General features: G+C 36.9%; 1 protein-coding gene and 1 pseudogene across 1 annotated transcript in view; both read right to left on the reverse strand.

The window, feature by feature from the left end:
- Positions 1–24501, reverse strand: part of LOC125779115 (uncharacterized) — a 579602-nt gene that overhangs the window by 57709 nt on the left and 497392 nt on the right. The gene's annotated exons all lie outside the window — the stretch shown is intronic.
- LOC125779907 (small nucleolar RNA U3) lies at positions 13963–14161 on the reverse strand (annotated as a pseudogene).

Here is a 24501-nt window from a genome sequence, read left to right on the forward strand (position 1 = left end):
AAAACCAAATGTTTGTTTTATATTTTAAACGATCAAATAATATTTATCTTTTCTTTAAGATATGATTATTATTTTTATTTAATTAATCTTTGCTTTCAGAATAAATTCTATTTGTATTTAATATATTTTATTTCTTCAGATAATATTAATCTCTTCTTTCAGATATTGTTATCATTTTATACAATTAATCTTTCTTTTTCTTTTAGATATTACAAACTCAATGTAGTTATTATTTATTTTCGGGTATTAGTAACCTTCATTTTATTATTATATTTTTAAGATATTTGTCTTTTATTTTTAGGTATCAATAATGTTTTTCTTTAATAAATCTTTTTTCCGATATTAATTATTTTTTTTAATTAAATATATTTTTATTTATTTAATTATAATAAAATTTATGTAAATATGTATTAAAAATAATAAAATTAATAATATAAAATTAAAAGATTTTGTTTGAAATTTTAAAAGCAGGAATCAAAAAATGGAACCCTGCATCAGCCGTCGATTGGGGATATTAGAGCAGAACAGATATACTTTTTTATATGACACTGCTGAATGCGCGCAACAGAGATGTATGACCACATGTATACGTACGTTTGAGGGGAAAAGTGGGAAGAATCTTCACGCGGCCTTTGGCAATCTACCCACATTTACTACATATCTACTGTTTCACTGGTTTTTTAACCGCTCATGGTTGGCAGGGTATAGAAGGATTTTGAAAGATTTTGTTAAGACTAGTTGGCCGGGATATTATCACTTAAATGATTTGGCTAAACAATTTAATAAAATTAAATCGGAATTGCATTTTGAAAATGGATTACTGTTTAGAAATCATCGGCTAGTTATTCCAAAAAATTTGTAAGGAAAATTTCAAAGCGGTTGCATGAACCTTTTCCTGGAATTGAGAAAACACTCAAAAGTGCTGTCTGTTTTCCCTTTTGTGGTGAGATGTGTTAGAATCATTGGCTGTGGTGAATTGGGCTGTGTTTTATTAGGGTGCACCAAATTTCACGAGTAGAGTGGGGCTGAACTCATACGCCGCCAGGGGCGCGATTTCATTTCGTTTTTGTGACGCATATTTAAGTTATTTAGTAGCCAACAGTGTCAATAATAAAACGTCTGAGCATTTCATTGAAGCCATTACATTTTTAACGAAGTTAGATATCCTTCAATAATTAAATCAGATAATGTTCCATTCAATTCAGCTGCATTTGTGCAGTTTGCCAATGATTACACTGTGGAACATTTTTGGGATTATTGTCTAAGGGGTGAGAAATTATAAGTCAGGGTGATGGTACTAGGTCAGTATAGTAAAAACCTCAAAGGGTTTGGCGTTGGTATGTGTCAGTTTTTTTTTATGACCTTTTAAATTTTTTTCTTATGTTTATGTTTTTTCGCTTGGTTGTAACATTTTGGCAAAAACGTAGTTTAACATAACTCGCGAACCACTTGTCCGATTTTAATGAAACAAATTTAGAAAAATTAAGAATTACAATTTCCATTTGTTTTTATTTGTTTTTATTCAAAAAAGTGTAATTTATCGCCTTTTTTTATAAATTTTCCCCAATAACTCCAGACTTCTGGCCATAAACTACTAAAAAAATAAAGTAAACATTTTTATAATTTTTTATTTTTAATATATTTATTTTTTTTTATTTATTTTAATAAATATTGCCTAGACTTTTTCGATGGTGGTTGTTGGGGACTAGTGGCATCGCATTCATCGCTATCATCAGTTTCTGAACCACACATAATGTCAATGTGTGACTCCACTGTTGGCCCTTCTGCATCTCCTGAAAACTCTTTATCATCAAAATACATATATCATACATTGTGATTTGCGCCATCTGCTAGAATCTTTTGGAGCTAACAAATAATTGTGACTGTCAAATAATATACAAATAATTTTCAATAATATAATATTGCGATTATAAATTGAGATGTAAGCTATCTCTCAAGTTGGATCAAGTTGCACACGGTGTGCATTCAAATTTAAACTCGGTTCAGTAGTTTAGGCGTCCATCGCGAACAAACAACGTGACACGTGATTTTTATATATAAAGATTTATAAAAAATAGATCTCAAATGATAAGTATGTGTTCAACATTCATGTAAAAATCATTTGAATAATTTTACATAAAAAATATACACAAAAGAAAACAAAACAAGTACGGAAGGGCTAAGTTCGGATGTCACCGAGCATTTTATACTCTAGCATGATAAAGTGACAATCGAGATTTCATTATCCGTCATTTACATATTTTTTTATTTTGCTGTAAAATTAATTAGATTAGTAGTTCCTGAGATATGGTTTTTGGTCCATAAGTGGGCGACGCCACGCCCATTTTCAATTTATAAAAAAGCCTGTGTGCAGCTACCTTCTGCCATTTCTTCCGTAAAATTTAGTGTTTCTGTCATTTTTTGTTAGTCGGTTAGCGCACTTTCAGTGATTTTCAACATAACCTTTGTATGGGAGGTGGGCGTGGTTATTATCCGATTTCTTCCATTTTTGAACAGTATATGGAAATGAAAGAAACGACTCTATAGAGTTTGGTTGACATAGCTATAGTAGTTTCCGAGATATGTACAAAAATCTTAGTAGGGGGCGGGGCCACGCCCACTTTTCCAAAAAAATTACGTTCAAATATGCCACTCCCTAATGCGATCCTTTGTGCCAAATTTCACTTTAATATCTTTATTTTTGGCTTAGTTAGGACACTTTATAGGTTTTCGGTTTTCGCCAATTTGTGGGCGTGGCAGTGGGCCGATTTTGCCCATCTTCGAACTTAACCTTCTTATGGAGCCAAGAAATACGTGTACGAGTACCAAGTTTCATCACGATATCTCAATTTTTACTCAAGTTACAGCTTGCACGGACGGACAGACGGACGGACAGACGGACGGACAGACAGACATCCGGATTTCAACTCTACTCGTCACCCTGATCACTTTGGTATATATAACCCTATATCCGACTCTTTTAGTTTTAGGACTTACAAACAACCGTTATGTGAACAAAACTATAATACTCTCCTCAGCAACTTTGTTGCGAGAGTATAATAATTTCACACAGCTTTTGGCAGAGTAAAGTATTTTTGTTTATATATATGTAGGTTTTATACTCATAATTGTTATTGAACAAGTAAAAGTTGAATCATAATTTGAAATGAGTGCATAAAGCTCATAAATATTACTGAAAAATTGCATAGAACAATACAGTTAATATTTGGTTGTTATCGTTTAAGTCATTTCATAGATATGAAATAGATATATATACAATAAACTTATTAGAGCGCTGGGCCACGGTAGTTTTTTTAATCTTTTGGCTACTGCGATCCCCTGTGCCAAATCAGAGTTTTACTTATATCTTAATTTAGTGCCTTGTTTTCGCTTAAAGGCGTCTGTGGTATGATAACGCCCAACAAGTTGCATCAAGATATCTCAATTTTTACTGAAGTTAGAGGATTCACGAATTGAGGAACATAACATCCCTTATCATACTCACGCACACAACTCATAGCAGAAACAGCCAAAAACGCTACTCCCTTCCTTCCTTACCCTTCCTTACCGAGCAAAATGTATTAAAAGTTGAGCCCGTGGTAAAAATGCAGAAATCAGCCATCTTTGTTTGTTTCCATTTGAACAATGTTGCCATTGCTCAATGCGCATATATAGTTAGTTTTGTACACATCTAAGTTTTCAGTTACAATTTTTCATAAATAATACAATATAAAATATCAAAACTGGCAACAAAATATTAAAAATAGTTTATATATTAATAAATAATAGCATTCGACTCTGATTTTGAGTAATTTTAAGAGAATTTCAAACATATTGAAAAGATTGAATTATAAAAGTTGATAATTACTACAGTATATCGATATTGGCAACCCTGCGTTGTGAGAGAGCAATCACCTGACACGTTTCTACGGCAAAAATCCAAAATCCGTTGATTCACACGGCATCCTACGGCAAAGAGTGAAGGGAGTAGCGTTTTTCACTATTCACTTACATTGCGCTCCCATAAGACAGGTCGTATCAGCTAACACGGGTCACGATTCTACGTTTTTCACTGTTCCTGCTATTAGTATTACCACAAGCCAAGAAGGTATGGTATATTATACTCAATAAAGAAATTTAATAATAATATTGTGACATGAAAATTCTTAGGTATTTCTAACGCAGGATTCAGGATATCAAGCCAAATCTGAAAACAGATTTTTTCTATCACCCACAGATATTCTGCAACCTGCGGCTTTAGAGTTTACAATCCATAAAATTTCATTATATTGCGTCATCTTCAGTTTAGACTAGTTCTGTCTACTTGTTTGAAGTAAACAGCGTATTTTACGATCATTTTATTTTAAAAAATTTATCAGTAGACGAACGGTGTTCGAATCGGTTACGTGTTCAATGTTTGGACAGCAAAACGTTTTTGAGTTCACATTCTTTTACGTTCCTGAAATTACTGTGTTTAAGATTTTTAGATATAATGTCTAGGCAGTGCGTAAATTGTGCCAACAGTTTTTGTTATGTGTGCGGAGAACTAACTTTTAAATCGCAAAAACGTAATTTTACTCCGCTTGTGCTAAAAGCTTACGTATTTTGGTGTTAAAGTTATTGTAAAATGAACGTTTAAAAGGTTAAAATCATAAAATGTCCTTTGCAGTGCTAACGGCTTATAGAGAACCTGAATACTGCTATTTTTCGCTTCATGAATTTTAAAGGTATTGGACCGAAGTTTAAACATACGGTTAAGTACTGTAATTTACCATCAGCTTTAAAATCTGTCAAACACAGTGAACAAAAATTTTAAAAGCACCAGAAACTTGGAGTCTCGATGAAAAAGTAGTAGTTGCTCTTCAAGGGATGTTACAGAAATCGCAAAGGAAATGACAACCGACACTTGATTTGATTTGCCAGGATACTCAACAGTGCCGCATCTGATTTCACAGGGTGAACTTAATGACTTAGTACGAGATCTAACTCTTTCAAAATCGCAGTCCGAACTTTTAGCATCCAGACTAAAAGGTTGGAACCTTCTCCAAAGTGATGTAAATATTACTTTTTACAGAAAAAGGCAAAACGATCTCAAAAATTGCTTTCTTCAAGAAGGAAATCTAGTGTAATGCTCAGAAGTTAACCTTTTGTTTAACGCACTAGGACATAAACATGATCCACGGTATTGGCGTCTATTCATTGAACTTATTTTAAAGGCGGTATTGGTTCATAACAGTAACAAATATCCATCTTCGCCCTTAGCTTAATCATATGAGAATATGAGAGTTCCTTTACATCCGTTATCATGAGTATGGAGAGCTAAAAGTAATAGCCCTTTCCTTATTCTTGGAATGCAACCAGGATATACGAAATATTGTTGCTTCCTTTGCGAATTGGACAGCTGTGCGAGAGATTGATATTATGTACAGAAGCCGTGGCCAGTACGCCAGGCACTCACTCCGTTGCCAGTGCACCTCTAGTTAATCCCAAAAATGTATTACTACCGCATTTGCGTATTACAAAAATAGTGTTTAATGAAGAATTTTGTTAAGGCAATGGACAGAAATGGAAGTGGGTGGGTTCTTGTATGCTCAATGAAACTGAACTACGAGCGTGGAATGCATTTAAAAGGCATTGGAAATGTGAAAGCTGACAATTACAAAAACTTTGTGACTGAACTTCTTACTGTCTATAAAAGAAAAGGTTTGCAACATGTCTGGATTTTTTCCCCGTAAATTTAGGGGGGCCGTTAGTGACGAACATGGGGAACGGGGATATATTGGTAAATGTGCATATGTTTATATAGACAATGTACTAATATTCTCTTCTTCACCAAGAAGAACATATAGAACACGTATGAACTATAATAAATGCACTACCTAAAACCAAAATGAAAATTTCTGACTTGAAAGTTTCAAGACTCAGTCGAGTATCTTGGGCATATCATTAAACAAAATAAGAGTACAGTGGATCTAAACAAGATTGCAGCAATAACAAAGTTCTCAGTTTAAAAATACTCAAAGAACTGAGGTCGTTTTTAGTATTAGCTAGTTATTATCGAAAATTATTAGAAAAGGTGCATCTATAACTATTCATTTAAGAGATCAAAGAATAATTATAAAAAATCAAAAATTAAAATAGTTCTTCAGGACCAACAGAACTCTCTCAGTCAGATTTATCGAAACAATTTGATTTAACACTGATGCAAGTAATTTTGCTATTGGGACAGTACTATCTCAAAATAAACAACCAATTGCCTTCATTTCAAGAACATTAAATGATAGTGAACAGAATTTTAGCACAAATGAAGAAGAACTATTCGCCATAGTTTGGTCACTTCAATAGTTACGAAACTACCTAAAGTTAATTTAACTATTTGCACAGACTATCAGTTCCTCATTTATTTAATATCAGAAAATAGTCCGTATACGAAATTAAATAGGTGGACAAATTTAATTGTAGAATATGGAGCAAAACTTCTTTATAAACTAGGACACCAAAACGTTGTAGTAGAACGAAAATAATTTTTCCAAATAGAGTACGCCGTACAATCCAACACAAACAAAAAAATTACTTAATAGAAAAATTAAAACAAGTTGCAAGACCAATTGTGACGAACGCTTTAAAAATAGACAACTAAACATTATTTCATGTCAAAGATGTCATTATTGCTTCTTTTCCAACTTGTACATTTGTCATATCACCAAGCCTATTAATAGATGTTATAAACATAGACGAACAAAAGGAAGTTGTAGTAAATATACACAGACGTACTCACCGAAGTTACAAAAATAACAAACAAGAAGTTTTACTTACACACTTTTGGCTCAACGTAAGAGAAATGTGCACAACAGAAACAATAAAATGGGAACACAAGTGTTTAAATGAGTTAAGCATCCACCCCCTCTACCTGGTAAAACTGGCGCATCCTAATAAAACAGCGCAATTCATCAAGGATGCTACTGCAACGCAACACCAATAACTCACCACACCTATACCAACCCAACCAACAAAAGGAATGGACAACGGGGAAACTCACGCATTCATTTACGCAATTCGTCACAGACAGTTCACCCATAAACATTGGCTTTATACATTCGTTTTCTACTATTCGTTCTATACAAGCCGCTCATCGCTCAATGCTTCATACTTTTCACTCACTGCACCGCGGAATTCCCATTTTTGGCTTCGATCGCCATCGCTCCACTCGCGCCGCCAACACATCCTATTTCTATTCGGCGCGATATATTTTTAAGCAAAACATTGTACCGCAAACAAAAGATAATTTTAAATAAATTGTACTTTTAAAGTACTCAACTACTTTTTCCTTTTAAACACTTGCGCGAGTGTAAGTTCATACTATCAGTGGTTTGTATTCCCCAATAAATTGGGTCGTTATTTGTTCATGGTACTTCGATCCATTCCGAATGGCACTATTGGTTCCGTCCAATAAAAACAAAAAATACTTTCAAATCATGGTGGCAAACTAAAATAAAAAAAAGGTGCGTGGAGTCCCTACGCGCGGAAGAAGTTATACTTCTTAGTGATATTCAGAAGCAAAATGCGAAACAATCATACATACATATATTATGTCGTTTGCACATTTGTCTGTATGTTTGCGAAAGCAAATGTTCTACAAAAGCATATTTCTATACTTAAACAAAATTATTAGAACCATCGTATGTTTCTTATGTACATGCATAACAAAACCATACTTAAGTCAGCGCAACCTAAGTGTCAATGGTGGTGTTGGTGTCAAGATGCTACCACGGATTCGTATCTCGACAGAATAAATTTTTAATTTTTTGCTTTTAACATCGTATACTATACAAATAAATATTTTTCTTACTAATAGAAATTAAATTTATCACAGCAATATTATGTATATGTATATTGCTGTGATAAATTTAATTTCTATTAGTAAGAAAAATATTTATTTGTATAGTATACGATCTTAAAAGGCATACATCTTCAAGTATTACGTCGGGAGGATGGTTGAGTAATACTCATGCGTACGTGATGGTCAAAATGCAGTCAGTTACAAGTTGCATTTACTTGGCCCCACCTCTGTTGGTCTAATAACCCCCCTTGTACAGTGTTCGTCGCCCACCCTTCCCGTCACGTCAATGTTAGTGTGTTTGGGTCGTGGTTGTTCGTTATATTTAACACCTCTCTTCTCCGCCGCTGTTCGCTAGCACGTTGGGATTTCATAACCCTTGCTGCCACTTCGCAAGCCGCTTTCCATTTCTCTGCTGATTCGACCATTTGGTTTACCAAGTTATCAGGAGTTGGCTCTACACCGAACGCATTTTTTAAGTCTTGCCTCTCATGACTTTATTTCGGGCAATAGAAAAATGTGTGTTCTACATTTTCGACGGTATCGCCTCCGCAATGGTCGCATGTGTCGTTATCTTCATGTCCGAATCGTTTTAGGTATGCATTGAAGCAGCCATGTCCTGTGAGAATTTGGGTAAGGTGGAAATCTACCTCACCGTGCGGTCTGTTTAGCCATGGTTCAACGTTGGGGATCAGTCGGAATGTCCACCGCCAGTTTTCGCTTTCCTCCCAGCGTTTTTGCAAGTGATTCACCATCTCTGCCCTTGCAATTTTTTTAGTGTATTATGCGATAACCTGTCATTTGTAAGACATTGAATTTCTTTGGCCAAGAGGTCTAATGGGTGTAGGCCCGAAATTATGAGTGCAGCATCTTCCGATACTGTGCGGAACACAGAGCATACTCTCAGCGCGCAGGTGGTATATATTGAAAAGAGGCCACGCCGGTAAGATTTTATATCGAGAGCTTTTCCCCATATCTGGACGCCGTACAGCGCGACTGACTTTAATACACCAGCTAATAGCCGCCTTCTATTTTGCTTTGGCCCGCGAGTATTTAGCATTAACCGGGTTAGGGCTCTGCACACTTTTGTAGCTTTTTCGCATGTGTACGCTAAGTGCTCCTTAAAATACATCCTTGCATCAAGAATAATACCCAAGTATTTAATTGCCGGTTGTGTAGTGATGCTTACACCCTTTATGCTGAACGTGGCAACTTCCCGAACTTTTCTGCCAGTAATGAGAACTGCCTCGGTCTTGCTCTCCGCTAGGTTCAGTCCGTTAGTTTCTAGCCATTCGCTTATTAACGTTATTGTCCTGTTGGTAATCGTAACTATATCGTGTATGTGCTTTGCTATAACCACAACAGCGATGTCGTCTGCGAACCCAATGATGTGTAAGTTTTTAAGTACCTTCAGTCGCAGTACTCCATCGTACATGATGTTCCAGAGTAGCGGCCCAAGTACAGATCCCTGGGGTACTCCACCGGTGACTTTGTATTTTTTGGCGCCTTCGTTTGTACTGTAGCTTAGAGTTCTTCCCTCGAAATAGCTTACAATAATGTTGTAAAGTTATAGAGGCACTGAGAAGCTTTGTAGTGCACTCAATATACTATGCCAGGATGCCGAGTTAAATGCATTCTTTACATCCAGGGTTACCACCATACAGTACTGTATTGTGCCTCCTTTCCATCTCTTCCCACTTATAGCCCGTTCAGCCAGGGTCTTTACTAGAGTTACCGCTGCAGCTGTGGATCTTGCCTTTCTGAATCCGAATTGGTTTGGGGATAATCCACCGGCATCTTCAATTGCCTTATTTAGCCGTTGGTATATGATCCGCTCCAAAATCTTTCCAGCGGTGTCTAACATGCAGAGGGGCCGGAAGAGGGACGGTTCTGTCATTGGTTTATTGGGTTTCGGCAGTAATATAAGATATTGCTTTTTCCAAATGGTGGGAAAGCGGCCTTCTTGGATGCATATATTATACATTAATCGAAAAGGGGCTATGTTTCTGGCAATCGCCGAATGTAGCCCTCGGAATTCCATCTGGTCCCGGGGCTTTAGATGGGTTTAATTGTTTGCATGCTTCTCGGACTTCTTCATTCGATCTCTTGATGGAGTGGGGGTCGGGTAGGGAAGAGTACCGAAACTATTCTCTCAGTTATTGAAGGGAAGGTTGGCATTTGTCCGCCAGTGCGGAGTTTTCCCATTACCGTTTTGTAAGCAAGTCCCCAAGCGTTGTTCTCAACATCGTCGCACAGTTTAAGGAAACATTCCTGCTTACTTTTTTTGATTGCATGTTTTAGCAATTTTCTTTTCTCCTTGAAGTGTTTTTGGAGGGTGGTGTATTCCGATGTACCACGTGACCTTTGGTACGAGCGTCTTGCGGTTTTTGCGCCGAGATAGCTTGGACATTGAAGCGCGCATGCACTCTTAATACAACTCATAATATACCGAGCAGCTTTGTTAGCCGACAACAGATTGTCGGGAAGGGTAGTTGGTCTGAAAGCTTCTTCAAAGAGGTCTGGGTCGAAGTTTTGAGTCGCCAGTTACTTTTCTTTTGGGTCGATAAACCCTGTCGGGCGTGTGTAGCATTTATCTCGAAAATAATTGCGTAGTGATCGCTAAAAGTGTAATGGTTGCCGATTTTCCAGTGAGATCTGCGGACTAAACTCGAGTGAACAAATGTTAAATCAATCACCGATTGTCGGCCACCTTTGTTAAAAGTGCATTGATTGCCTACGTTTAAAACCTCCAGATCAAGAGAAGCAAAGGTTTCTAGTAAGGTTTTACCTCTGCTGTTGGTTCTTTTGCATCCCCATTCGATAGCCCAGGCATTAAAATCAACAGCTATTATCACTTTGGTTTTGCCTCTGGCATCAACCTCTAGGTTGTCGATAATACGCCTGTATTCTTCGTGGCTAAGGCTAGGAGGTAAGTAGCAGCTGTATATATTAATATTATTGGTCGTTGTACGGACAAAACCATCTGAAGAGAAAGGCGATTCCAGCTGCGCAAATTTGGGATTACATTTCCATATAGCCGCTTTCCTTCGCGAGTCACTTATCCAGGTTACGCCTTGTCCGATTTTGTATGGTTCGCTTAGTAGAACCACATCAATTTTCTTTTTGACAACTGACTGTTTTAATAAGTCGTGTGCCGCTTGGCAATGGTTTGCGTTAAGTTGTAAGAACCTCATGTGATCTGTTGAGCTGCTTTCTTGTATATTAGGCACCTGACGCTTCCTGTAAAGTGCTCAATTTCTTTTGTTCCGGCTTTCAAGCAGAGCAAACATTTTGGTTTGTTATTGCAGTCCTTTGCCTGTATTGCCAGAGTCTGGACCTGTCCTCATTTGAGCATGTTTTTGCAGTGTGTCCGTAGTCGAGACATTTAAAGCATCGCTGTGGTTGCCTATATTCTCGTATACGGCAGCTTACCCATCCAACTTTCAGCTTTCTAGTCACTAGAAGCTGTCTAGCTGCTTCAACCGGGAGTTTAATAAGTGCTGTTTGGGTGTCTCCATAAGACTTTCTTAAGCTCTTGATTGACGAGATTGTTCAGGGTTTCCTAGTTCTCTCTGCAGGGCATAAAGAACTTCTTCCTTGCTTGTGACTTCATCGAGGTCTTTGCACCCCAGTAAAGTCTCCTGGGTCAGAAGTTTGACGTGGGCTTGATCCCCAAGACATTTTTCCATAGTCACCCTAGAGTCGGTTGGTATTACTGCTCCGCCCAATTGTAGCAGCATTTCACCCCTTTGCGTTTTGCGTATCTTTGTCACGATATTTCCGAATCCGCTGAGTGTTGAGTCGGACTTGATTTTCCGTAGCATCTCCGCATAAGAAAGGTCCCCATTTTTTGATATTAAAATCGCTTGAGAAGAATTTTGCTGTTTTCTGATTGCCTTTCTTAGCTACTATATTCCACTGTTCCTCCATTGGCTTTGTTGTTGTTACTTTATTAATGGACCCTTTCGTTGGCTGCATGCCTAATTGATTTATTGCTGGCAACTTTGCAGTGGCTTCAAACATTTGCTTAGTAAAAATATCATTTGTTATTCCTGATTGCTTAAACTGACCAATTAGGCTTGTTCTTGCTCGGGTTTTCGGCGAGTTGATACAAGATCGCTTGCTTTGTTGTTGAGTTTACTCCTCCGCCATTGGTTCTTCGCAGATTGTAATGCGACCTCTTTTTGTCTGGGCGGTCGGGTGGATTGCCGACTCTCTAACCTCTGCTACTGCTTGTTTTTGCAATTGCGAAATTTTGTCATTTATGTTTCGCATATGCTGATTTACATGCCTTTGTTTTTGGCCATGGGTGAGCGGATTAACTCTTCTATAAGTATGCCTAGAGTAGCAAGCGCGCTCTCTCCTTCGCTCGCACTTATTGCATCTTCGTTTCTAGTGGTGCCTTGTGTTGGCAGGTCGGCTGCGCTGGCTTGATTAGTTGCCATTGTGATGTCATTTGATGGAGTCACATCGTGCGTGGCCGTATTTGATGGGGTCACCTCTTGCAAAGTTGGTGTAGCAACTTTAATTGTCTGGGCGCTTTGTCGATCAGGCGATCGGGCGGTCTTGTTGCTCCTTGTAAATGGGCTACAATCCTCCTTGTTACCAGAGATGGCTGTTTAGGTTTAGCTGACATTTCTCAGCTATTCCTATTGCAGTCCGCTAGTGTAGCTATTGCTCAAAAATTCCTCAGCGTGAAATGCCCAAGAATTTCCCTTTGCGTGGGTTGTGGATTGTGGGATCTAAACAGGTATCAAAGGGAGAGCTAAGAAGATGCGCTCTTCGCAATTTCCCTTTTGTGCTAACCTTCTCCCAAATAAATAAATATTTTTTAAGTGTTTTAACACTCACCGCTTTTGTAGCTTTATTATGCCCAGTTTTTTGATTAGCTTGAGCTGATGTGGACACTGTGTGTGTTTCCGCGCACTTAGGAACTAATTTAGGATTATTTCCTATCGTATTTGATGCCATAAACGGAGCACAAAAAAAAAACACGTCACGTCACTAACTCGTCATCCGCATGTGTGTGTGTATACGCATGTGCGCGTTCAGAAATTGAAATCATATTTTCATCACTTATCAATATACTTATTACATGTGCGCGCATTGATGTACTGAACACAAATCGACGACAGACAACAAACGACAAACGACAAATAAATTTTTAATTTTTTGCTTTTAACATCGTATACTTTACAAATAAATATTTTTCTTACTAATAGAAATTAAATTTATCACAGCAATATTATGTATGTGTTTATTATGTATATTGCTGTGATAAATTTAATTTCTATTAGTAAGAAAAATATTTATTTGTATAGTATACGATGTTAAAAGGCATATATCTTCTATCCTATCTTGTGTATCTGCACATGCTCATATGAGTGTATGTATACGCATGTGCGCGTTCAGAAATTGAAATTATATTTCCATCACTTATCAATATACTTATTACATGTGCGCGCATTGACTTGCATGTTCATACATTCAAATATACTTACATGTATATATATTTGCATACATTGCCAAACAAATAATGCACAAGCATACAAACATACATATGCGTACACATATGAATATGTCACCAACAAAAAATTGATCTTCACAAGCCAATATGGCAGCCAAATTGGCGAAGAACAAGTGTAGTAAATTTTACAACAAAAACAGGCGCAAATTCCACAAGCGCAGGCGCTTCATTCATAAAAACAGAGGCCGTAACATCTCCCCGAGCATGCCTTTGCCAACAAGTCGTCTTTTCGCGACGATGGCAAAAGCTAAAAATCATAAATTGCACAACTTTCTGGTGCTTCTCGCAAAAATCTGCGTCGATATGTATTCACGATCATACGTATACATACATATGTAAATATTTACGCATGTTTGTAGGCGAAGCTGCTACAGCGGCAAGGGGTGACAATCGGCGGCCATTACTTTTCTTATGCCATAGAAATTCTATTGCTACGAATATGGAAATGACAACGAAATAATGCAAATAAGCATATTTCTAAAGGTCATTAATTTTTTTGAAGAAATGAAAGGAATGAATGATCCTGAGAAGTATAATCTTAACTTTTCAATGACCAACGCAGAGCATTTCAACCAAAAGGAATTTATTCACTAAAATCACCACTCAGAAGTCGTTTTATCCGTTGTAAGCGAACGATTTTCGAAGAAACGTCATTTCTAATATGCCACAAGACAAAATTAGAAATGAACTTCTTAAACCTCACGCTGTCAGATAAAACGATATACCTCGTCATCACGGGTCGATTTCCAAAAATGGAAATCAAGACACACAGAAATGATTCTGTGAAGTATAGTGTTAATCTTTCAACGGCCAACGCAGAGTATTTCAACCAAAAGATACGCAAAATAGTTGAGAATTCGCAGAAATGAAAGACAAACGAAAGAAAAAGAAAGATAACTTCAATAATGTACAAGCATACAAACATACATATGCGCACACATGTGAATATTTCACCAACCAAAAATTGAAACATTGTTCTACAAAAACAACAACAGCATAAGCATGGCAACATTGTGTTGTTTGTAGAAAAGCCGAGCTGTGCCGAAAGAAACGAACAAACGATCGCTGATTGTCACCGCTTCGCTTGCTGCTCGAACATCTTCGCAGACAAGGTTGCGTTAGATTCATATTGAGTAAGGTTGCGCAACCTGAATCTATCGCAACCTTTTCCGAACTCGTTTAAGAAGTATAACTTCAAAAAAACGATACAAACCTCAATCAAATCAGTGCAGTGGCAAACAAAAACAAACACAAAACAACCAAATAAAAGTGTACAGTACAAAGCAAAACAATGCAGTGAAAATACAAAAGACCAAAATAAAAAATAAGCCATCATACCCAAATTTGTATATAAAGGGTGATTTTTTAAGAGCTTGATAACTTTTTTAAAAAAAAAAAACGCATAAAATTTGCAAAATCTCATCGGTTCTTTATTTGAAACGTTAGATTGGTTCATGACATTTACTTTTTGAAGATAATTTCATTTAAATGTTGATCGCGGCTGCGTCTTAGGTGGTCCATTCGGAAAGTCCAATTTTGGGCAACTTTTTCGAGCATTTCGGCCGGAATAGCCCGAATTTCTTCGGAAATGTTGTCTTCCAAAGCTGGAATAGTTGCTGGCTTATTTCTGTAGACTTTAGACTTGACGTAGCCCCACAAAAAATAGTCTAAAGGCGTTAAATCGCATGATCTTGGTGGCCAACTTACGGGTCCATTTCTTGAGATGAATTGTTGTCCGAAGTTTTCCCTCAAAATGGCCATAGAATCGCGAGCTGTGTGGCATGTAGCGCCATCTTGTTGAAACCACATGTCAACCAAGTTCAGTTCTTCCATTTTTGGCAACAAAAAGTTTGTTAGCATCGAACGATAGCGATCGCCATTCACCGTAACGTTGCGTCCAACAGCATCTTTGAAAAAATACGGTCCAATGATTCCACCAGCGTACAAACCACACCAAACAGTGCATTTTTCGGGATGCATGGGCAGTTCTTGAACGGCTTCTGGTTGCTCTTCACCCCAAATGCGGCAATTTTGCTTATTTACGTAGCCATTCAACCAGAAATGAGCCTCATCGCTGAACAAAATTTGTCGATAAAAACGAAACGAAACACATTTCGAACCGAACACTGATTTTGGTAATAAAATTCAATGATTTGCAAGCGTTGCTCGTTAGTAAGTCTATTCATGATGAAATGTCAAAGCATACTGAGCATCTTTCTCTTTGACACCATGTCTGAAATGAAAATCCTAACCTCAAAAAAATCACCAGTTATTAGAAACAAAAAAGGAAGCTATAGAAAGTGCAGTGCAATACATTTAAAATATATGCACATGCAGTGTATGTACGCACTGACGATGAGCGAAGAGAAAAAGTGAAGTCATGAAACTCAAAAACAAAAAAAAAATCATAATAAGCATATAAATATACATATATGTACTAGTGTGGTGACAAAAAACAAAAAAAAAACGAATAGACAAAGTGCAGTGACACAAACTAAAAACAACAATCAAACCAAACGAGCCTAGTGTTCTGAAATTAAAAAAAGTGTAGCGGCTCTCACATACAACTATAAGACACATGTACCTATGTAAACAAAATTGTACAAAAACAAAAACATACTTAAATCGAGGCGAAAAGTTAAATAATAAAACAACACACAAATCGGGAGCGAAACCCTCAAACAAAAAATAAATAATTGTAATAACAATACGGGCGTGAAGCAACAACATCGTCAAGGGCTGGAAGAAGAGAGGAGAGTTGGCGATAAAAGGGGCATGTACATATGTACGTTATCCCAAAATCAAAGTGAGCGTATCAATTTCACTTTATATTTAATATATGCATATACATAAATATGTACATATGTATGTATGTTTTAAGTTACGATTTTCCGTATTTAAAACCTAATGAAAAATCTGTACCCAAAATGTAATAATACATGGCTGTAATTCAAATTGCGGCATTATTAAAAATAGTTTAACCGTTTCGGGACGATGGGGATGTTTTTATCCCGGAGAAATTCAAAAAATCGTATCTGTCACAATATGGAAGCGATTTGGTTCAAAACAGTCCCAAATCATTCATTACACTGTTCTCTACAAAAACAAAAATACCAGCTGTTGGTTGGAGTCATCAGTTTTTTTATAAATGTCATTTTCTTAGACACGTTGTTGCGTAAATGGTATTTGTTTGGAAAAAGGTTAGGAAATAAGTGATTTTTAATTGAATTATAGTTACATTTTGTGCAAATAGTGCTAATCTATTGAAATAAAAAGTTTAGAATAAAGAATAACTTATTTTCCTTATAAGAAGTCAAGGTAAGTTCCGTGGGAAGAAATCATCCCAAATCTGTTATGTTCTGTTTGCTGATAGTGGTTCCGCATACAGTCCCAGTGAAAAAAGCAACATTGATTCAGAAGATAGAGAAAACACACAGCCCGGCAGAGCATATGATGAAGAAATAGAAATTAATCGTGAATTAAAAGTGCTATGGATGAAAATGATGGTGAAAATGAAAGTACTGATGATGAAATATACGAAGTTGAACGTTTGGAAGAAGATAATGTGAATGAATGGCCTGATGATATTATAATATGGACAGACCCACAACCGACATTCAAGCCACGATTCACTATTAGCCAAGAACAAATCATTAGTAATGAGGGCATAACTCGTGGACTGAAACCTTTGGAGGTATTTTTCAAGCTATTGCCTAGAAGCTTTATTTATCACATAGTATATTGTACCAATGAGAGAATTGATATTCACAATATAAGCCATGTAAAAAACAAACGAGCTAGAACCGATTTTGGTGAGATCCTCATAATTCTCGGATGCACATTTGTAATGTCATATAATCGAGTTCCTTCTTAGAAGGACTATTTTTCAAATATCCCTTCATTGGGGAATCCATACATAAAAAAAGCCATGTCCAGAGATCGGTTCTTACACGTTATGTCCAAACTATATTTTTTCTCGTTATCATACCAGCCTGATCGAAAACCTAAAACATATTTCATTGATGACTTGGTCAATTGCCTCAAAAGCACCTTTCAAAAATGTAGATCCGACTCTCCATTCCAAAGCATTAATGAGTCTATGACCAAAATTTTGGGTCGCTCTACCTTGAAGCAGTATATTCCATTGAAGCCAGTGAAGAGAGGAATAAAATTATGGATGAGATGCGACAGACAATTCGCATACATCATCCACATTAGGCGAACGCGTTGTTATGAAATTGGCATCGACCATCAGATATCCTGACACTTCATTGTGTTAACAAAATTGATAAATAATTTTCCTTTTCCAGCTTTAGGTACCTGTATATCTAACAGATAAAATTTACCTAAAGTTACTGAAAAACTAAACAGAGGAGAATATGTTTTCAAGTGAAATTCATCTGGTATTTTGGCAGTGGTTTGGCAAGATACTAAACAGGTAATGCTTCTAAGCAATTGCCATGAGGCTACAGTGGGCACCGTTCAAAGGAAACAAAAAGATGGCACCAGAGTTGATGTGACTTGTCCAGATTTAGTGAAAACATACCGAAACATTATGGGTGGCGTAGATTTGGCCGACAAAATGGTTACCCTGAATGAACTAGACCGAAAGTCTGCTAAATTTTCTTTCGACTTATGATGACATGCACCGTAAATGCTTGGATTATCCATGCGGAAACAAACCATTCACGTCAGAAAAGAGAACCGTTCTTGGGATTCTTGGTAGAGCTATCTGAATGCCTCATCGACGAAGGGAAAAAGAATGCGAAAATTCAGCGCAAAGTTCGAATAGGACCGGTCTCCGCATTGAAGAAAAAAATTAAACAAAATCTGGGAGATCATTTGCCACAAAGAACGAACAAGAGACAACGATGCGTAAATTGTGCTAAAAAGGGCAAAGAGAGCCGTACGAATCAGATTTGCATTGCTTGCAACTTGGCATTTTGTAAAAAATGTTTTACTCCTTGCCATCAGATATAAATAAAATGTCTTATAAGGTAAAATTGAATATATAAACGACAAAATAAAATGAAATCGAGCGAATTTAAGTCTAGAATTTTTATTAATATTTTTGCATACAGATGAATTTGGGATGTTTTTATCCCAGGACAATATCTCCTTTTAGGGATGCGCTAAAAATATATTATCAAATTACTTTTCTTAAAATAGCCATAGGAGACGAAATAAACACTTTTCTTTGAGATTGTACGTCACAAAAGTTCCCGTCCCGAAACGGTTAATCAAGTAAATATGCTTGATATTCCAGCAATACCCCTTTTTTTAATAATAACAATAAGCAGGATTGCACAAATCCAAATATCAACTCAATTGCGAAGAGAGAAAAACAAATAAAAATAAATATAACGGGTGATTTTTTTGAGGTTAGGATTTTCATGCATTAGTATTTGACAGATCACGTGGGATTTCAGACATGGTGTCAAAGAGAAAGATGCTCAGTATGCTTTGACATTTCATCATGAATAGACTTACTAACGAGCAACGCTTGCAAATCATTGAATTTTATTACCAAAATCAGTGTTCGGTTCGAAATGTGTTTCGCGCTTTAATTTTGTTCAGCGATGAGGCTCATTTCTGGTTGAATGGCTACGTAAATAAGCAAAATTGCCGCATTTGGGGTGAAGAGCAACCAGAAGCCGTTCAAGAACTGCCCATGCATCCCGAAAAATGCACTGTTTGGTGTGGTTTGTACGCTGGTGGAATCATTGGACCGTATTTTTTCAAAGATGCTGTTGGACGCAACGTTACGGTGAATGGCGATCGCTATCGTTCGATGCTAACAAACTTTTTGTTGCCAAAAATGGAAGAACTGAACTTGGTTGACATGTGGTTTCAACAAGATGGCGCTACATGCCACACAGCTCGCGATTCTATGGCCATTTTGAGGGAAAACTTCGGACAACAATTCATCTCAAGAAATGGACCCGTAAGTTGGCCACCAAGATCATGCGATTTAACGCCTTTAGACTATTTTTTGTGGGGCTACGTCAAGTCTAAAGTCTACAGAAATAAGCCAGCAACTATTCCAGCTTTGGAAGACAACATTTTCGAAGAAATTCGGGCTATTCCGGCCGAAATGCTCGAAAAAGTTGCCCAAAATTGGACTTTCCGAATGGACCACCTAAGACGCAGCCGCGGTCAACATTTAAATGAAATTATCTTCAAAAAGTAAATGTCATGAACCAATCTAACGTTTCAAATAAAGAACCGATGAGATTTTGCAAATTTTATGCGTTTTTTTTAAAAAAAAAGTTATCAAGCTCTTAAAAAATCACCCTATACATACAATGTATATGTATATTAAAATACCATATGAAAAGTAAAGTAAATTACATACATAAGAGGACAAAATTTATCCAAATCTAAGAAAAAAATCCCAGCTCAACATAAAACAAATTATTGAACATATATATGCATACATATTCGCATATACATACAATATATTTACATATTCAAAGTCCACATGGGCAATTATCCGGCAAAACCGCTTGTTATTTGGCAAACAAAAACAAGCAGGATTGCGTACAAAAAGCGAATTGATCTCTCTAACGAGCTCTCAATTGCTTAAGACAGGGATGGGCACATTAGCCCTCAGTGGCATTTTGCCCGTTCGGGCACGAGTGCACATTTTGAGGGCTAGGTGAGGGGATCATCGCGGGCAAACATGAAGAGGGAAGTGAGAGCAACGTTTTACCACTCCACATTTACAAATGAGAGCAACGTATTTTCCACCACCATTGACTGATCTATCACATGTACAGTGGTGTGAACAAAATGGAAACAACCATAAGGTGTTGTGAAGTTTTAAAATATGCTGTTTTCTTATTAAATAAAATTGTTTTTAGATATACATATAACATAACATATATATATTTTTTCCTAACAGTGATTAAAATTTCCCACCATGCAAAGGTAAATAAAAACAAATTTTAATGCGAAACTCTAAACCTTGCAAATTAAGTTTACCCCTTTTTGTTCACACAACTGTACAATTCCGATATGAAGTAAACTTCCACCCTTAAATTTGTGTACAATGTCAGTATTGCCGCAACCACTCTGCGATGAACATCAAGTTCCGGAGGAATGTGTATGCCCTTCTCCCCGTAAACTGATATTCCCCTCATCTAGCCTCCGTGCGCACTTTGCTAACTTTGCGGGCTAAAAATGTGCCCATCCCTGAGTTAAACGAACCATTCCGCCGTATATTTCATGATTTCAATTCTCATTCCAGCACATTTGATCTAACAGACTCACTCTTTACCATTAAAAAAAATTATTTTATCCACTCTTAACAAGTAACATTTAAATATTATAAACTTTAATTTAACTCTTAATTTTGGCTGTTGAAATTATTATCTGTAGCTGAGCAGCTCATTATCGCAACGCTTAAAACTCTCTTGCCTTGACTCGGCTAATTCCGCTCGTTCGCGGATTGCGCCCCTCGCGTCGGTTGGGCGGGAGGAGGGTAATCGTTGGGTATTATTATTATTATTACAGCAGATATCCAATCTCACTCCAAAGAAGCGCTTTTACAAAAAGAACCACGGGTTTAATTGCAAAAGAAAATCCCGAAACCCAAAATTCGAAAAATGCTCCATGCTTCACAAAGGCACAAAAATCTCAAACGCTGCACAACGAAACACAAACTGGACTCGTTACAGAACTAGTCACCACCATACCAACTCAAGTTGAGTATAATAAACACAAATACCTTAATTCCAAATTAAGGAAATTTCAAAAGTTAAAGAAAGTTCCCCCCCATAACTACTCGATCAAATAATGTCCGGTACGTCGTACGACTACCACTAGAGCCACAATTTTAAAATACTCCACAAAGGGGTATAAAAAACAAAGTCAGAGTTACCTCTGACAGTCCATATATTAAAAGCACATATAACTTTTCGGCCCCGCGGGATGGCTTTCGCCAATAATGATGAAAAAAATAAACAATTTTGAACAAATCCTAGAGAAGTGGCGGGCTACTAAACGCCAATTTGGTGTATACGCACTAAAACATAACATATAACACAGTTGTTTCAAAAAGTCAAAAAATCGACATTTTTCGTAAATTTTGAAAATAAATAAAATCTTAAACGAAAGGTGAAATGACCTTTCCTAGACTTGCAAAAGAAGAGGTCGTTCTTACATAAGCGCTCCTCATAAGGGTAGTTGGTGGGAATCTGTTATAAAATTTTAACATTCCACTTCAAAAAAGTCGCTGGAAATTACCTCTATACGAATCATAGCCGGTCACGGCCACTCCCTCACAAGATCCCTCTAATTTCATAGCTCTAACTCCAGGGTTAAGGAGTATCCATTCTGGCCATATCTGAGCCAGGCGTGGAGTTACTATCCTTCAAAAGCCGAGAATAAATAAAATGCAACAATTGCCGATAATGCAGAAAAGGCAAATTATAAATGACCGGTAAACCATACCGATAAAATAAAAAATTTAAATAACCTCTAATTAAATGAGTAAAAGCAAACAACGCATACACTGGTTGGTCATAATAATGAGTCGTCAAAAAAGCAAATTCAGATAAACACGCAAAATAAAGTTTCTTCTTTAAATACCTGCACACAAATTAAAATGCATACAAAATAGATAAGCCGCTCCTTGGAAGATCTTACTACACACGAGCAAAAATAGGTGGCATTTATTTCTACAGCTGCTATATTCCCCCGAGTGTGTTGCAAGGAGACTACGAAGAATACTCGATGAACTAGTCCGAGGCGCCCTCACTACCACGCTAAACGTGATAGCAGGCGATTTCAACGCATGGACTATTGAATGGGGTAGTAGCTACACAAACAGACAGTGTAATGCTCTACTCAAAGCGTTTTCTGTGTTAGACGCCGTGCTACTCAATACCGGAGGTAGAAATACTTTTGAAAAGAATGGACGTGGATCGATAATAGATACAGTAATACCTTGATTTACGTCCGCATCGTTAACGTTGTCTTGAATTACGTTGTGAAAATATTAGTGACCTCTGCACGCGATTTACGTTGTCAATTTGATTTACGTCGCCTGTATGAAATATGAATTTGGGTAATCACTTGCTTACATTTATGTATTTTGAATTTTGTCAATATATTTCATGAACTCGTTCAGTTGATTTTTATAAGTGTTGCTGATAACACGCATACAAGTGTGAAGATGAGTTCAAAACGTGAATTTAAAAGTGTTCGTGCAGTTCAATTAAAAAAGAAACGAAATGTTATTTCTATTAAAAAGAAAATGGAAGTCATTCGAAAAGGCTTTTAATATACTGTGAGCGTCAAAAATAAGTAAACAGCAGTTCTATCAATATTAAAGTGTGTTTAAATGAGTTAAACCTCCCCCTCACTCAACCTGGGAAAAACTGGCGCACTCTAATACGACAGCGCAATTCACCACAGCTAATGGCGCTACAACACAACTCACCACACCTGTTCCCCTACCCACTAAACAAAAAGGATGGACAAAAGGGTAGGAGGGACAATCCGTTCTAAACATTCGACACATCCAGTTTGCACCTCTACAATTCGACTCCCCACTGCGCCGCGTAAACTATACATTCGTCACATACAATTCAAATTCGCACATCTACATTCGTTCTTGGAACACTCGCTATATACACTGCGCCGCGTCGACACCGTTCAACATATTTCGTCAGCTGGAGTTCGCCCATCAACATCAACATTCGCACACGAACATTGGTCTTCAAGAGCTTCGCATATACACTGCGCCGCCTCATCTTCTCGCTACTCTACCGCGATTAACCAATTCGCCCTCGATTCGCGGAGTCTCGATCGCCAGCTCCGGCAAATCATCATCTTTTTATAACTTTATAAAATATAAATTTACTTTATAAATAAAATTGTTAAAAACTAAAGTGTATAAAGTGTTTTTAATTTTAATCGAAGCGGTAGTGTGTGCTCCACAATATATTGGAGATACAAGTAAACAAAGTGTTTATAACAACGCAGTCTTTAATGCAACAATAAAAAGTTGTATTACAGAATTCAAGGCTTATATTATAAGAGCTTAACTTAGTATAAATAATAAACAAAAACTAAACACAGCCAAAAATAATTCACATAAACTAAAAATACTCTCGTTTTTTCGCGTCAAAAAAAAGTAAACAGAGTTCTGTAAAGTTAAAATCTATGTACGTAAACTAAATTAATACTCATTCTAGTATTTTGTTTACTTTCCTTTGGACTTCTGGACATCACTTATTTTTTTGGGCATGTATTCTGCAAAATTTTTTTTGTAAATTCTGGAGAGATTTTGCTCCATTTTTCAATCAAAGCGTTATTTAGGTCGTCCTTGCTTGAAATGTCCTTCTGTCTGATTTTTTGGTCAAGGTGCTCCTACAGACGCTCGATATGATTAATGTCTGGGGTCTGAAGAGGGTTATCCAGAGTTTTGGTGTTTGATATAACAGCCACTCACTTACAAATTTGGACTTGTGTTTAGGATCGTTGTCCTGTTGAAAGATCCAGTTTCCTGATAGGCCTAATTTTTCAATGCTTTGAGCAACATTTTTTTTTAATGTTGAAATAATCCAATGTGTTAATCGTGGACTCAATAAAAACCAAATTTCCAACACCAGATGCTGCCATACAGCCCCAGACCATAAGCGATCCTCCACCGTGCTTTACGGTGTGGGTAACACACTTATCCGTAAAGGTTTTATTTTTGTATCTCCAAATTTTGGGAAACTTTTTCGATTCAAATATTTCGAATTTGCTTTTGTCTGTATAAAAAGTGTTTTCCCAGAAGTTTTCAGCCTGATTTGTATACTTTTTTGCAAATTTCAAGTTCATCTGTTATTCGCTTTTGATGTATAGGCCATTTGGCGTGGTACTCGTCCATGCAAACCGCTTTTGTGCAAAGTTCTCCTGATTGTACTGGCACTTACTAGTTTACCCGATGTCTCCGCTATATCTTTTGATATTTGGGAACCTTTTGAAGCTGGATTTGTTTTTACTTCCCGTACTATTTATCGCGCTTCAGTGTCAGTAAGGCGCTTTGGTCGGCTCGGCCGTGACAAATTTTCAGCAGTCTGATGTGTACCATGTTTATTAATAATTTTTTTTTATTGTGCAATAGTGTCTTCCAACTATTTCT

This window comes from Bactrocera dorsalis, chromosome 6, assembly GCF_023373825.1.
Source record: "Bactrocera dorsalis isolate Fly_Bdor chromosome 6, ASM2337382v1, whole genome shotgun sequence".
Taxonomy (NCBI): domain Eukaryota; kingdom Metazoa; phylum Arthropoda; class Insecta; order Diptera; family Tephritidae; genus Bactrocera; species Bactrocera dorsalis.